This window comes from Galeopterus variegatus, unplaced genomic scaffold, assembly GCF_000696425.1.
Source record: "Galeopterus variegatus unplaced genomic scaffold, G_variegatus-3.0.2 Scaffold76, whole genome shotgun sequence".
Lineage (NCBI taxonomy): Eukaryota > Metazoa > Chordata > Mammalia > Dermoptera > Cynocephalidae > Galeopterus > Galeopterus variegatus.
Genome location: NW_007726187.1, coordinates 509,220 through 510,832, shown reverse-complemented (window position 1 = coordinate 510,832; position 1,613 = coordinate 509,220). Strand labels below are relative to the sequence as shown.

At 52.3% G+C, this 1,613-nt stretch overlaps 1 protein-coding gene across 2 annotated transcripts in view; it reads right to left on the bottom strand.

Moving 5' to 3' along the window:
• Positions 1-1,613, bottom strand: part of ACOX3 (acyl-CoA oxidase 3, pristanoyl) — a 50,298-nt gene that overhangs the window by 48,184 nt on the left and 501 nt on the right. The window lies entirely within an intron of this gene.

The window sequence follows — 1,613 nt, the reverse complement described above, 5'->3', positions numbered from 1 at the left end:
TTTTAAAAAAAAAAAAAAAAAAAAAAAAAAAAAAAAAAAAAAAAAAAAAAAATGTTCAACATCATTAGCCATAAGGGAAACGCATACCCAAATCACAATGAAAGACAAATTCATATCCACGAGGATGGCCACAATCAAAAACATAAATAATAGCAAGTATTGATGAGGAGGTAGAGAAATCAGACCCTCATGCACCGCTGGTAGGAATGCAAAATGGCACAGTCACTTTAGAAAACAGCCTGGCAGTTCCTCAAATGGTTAAATATAGAGTGATCACCTGACCCAGCAATTCCACTCCTAGATACATACTCAAGAAAACTGAATACATATGTCCACACAAAAACTTATAAATGAATAGCCAGAAAGTGGAAACAACCCAAATGTCCATCAATGAATGAATGGATAACCAAAATGTGGTTGACCCATACAACTGAATATCATCCAGCCATAAAAAGGAATGAAGTTCTTTTTTTTTTTTTTTTAATTTTTATTTATTTATTTATTTTTTCCTTTTTGTCGTGTCTGGCAACGGATCGCAACCCTCGGTGCTGCGCCCGCACCTCGCTCAGCCAGTGAGCGGGAACCGGTCTGTATGTGGGATCCGAACCCTCGGCGGGAGCGCGCCACCGCGCTCCCAAGCGGGGCACTGTAGCAGTTCGCCACCGCCGGCCCATAAAAAGGAATGAAGTTCTGATGCATGCTACAACATGGATAAACCTTGGAGACATCATGCTAAGTGAAAGAAACCAGACACGAAAGGTCCCATATTGCAAGATTCCAATTATGGGAAATGCCCAGATTAGGAAAACATGTAGAGACAGAAAATAGATTAGCAGCTGCCAAGAGTTGGGGGTAGGGGGAAATAAAGAGTGATTCCTAATGGGTCCAGGGTTTCATTTTAGGGGCAATGAAAATCGACAGGACACCCTCCCCTCTCATGTGCTGGAGGTGCCCAAACTCTGAAAGTTGAACACCGAATTCACTCTCTCCCCGCCCCCCTGCCTCTCCTCCCGGAACCGGGAGGCCCAGTCACATTGCCCGTGGCCCGAGGCTTCCTCAAGCTATGAAGGCGAGTGTCACCCTGGCATTCTCTCTCTCCCGCCCCTGACCCCATTCATTGCCACGCCCCCCGCTGCACCCCTCTAATGCCTGCAGAGCCGTTTAATTTCCGCGCCCTACTGAAGCTATAGTAACGTCCTACTGCTGAGCACGGACAGCGCACAGCAGCCGGACCGCCTCGGTGGTCCTGGCAGACCTAGGGCCATCAGCGCCCCTTCCCAGGTGCGGGGTCTGCAGCTCTCAGTGAAGTAAACGTCCGCGCAGGCCACAGCGCTGCATCCGGCACGGCGGCTCCGCACCCGAATCCTAACCAGCCGCTGGGGGACGGCCCCGCCGCCCGCGGTCACCGCCCGGGCCCGGACCCGGACCCCACACCGCAGGTCCCGAGCGGGGGCCTCGCCCGCGGCCTCGCCGCGCCGGCACCTGGAAGGGCTCCCGGCGCCGGAGGGGGCTTCGACGGCACTGTCCCGGTCACGCCGCCTCCAGTCGCCTCCTCTCCGAGATGCAGACGTGACTAAACTACAGGTCTACTCCGAGTCCCTTCGGCGAGCGGC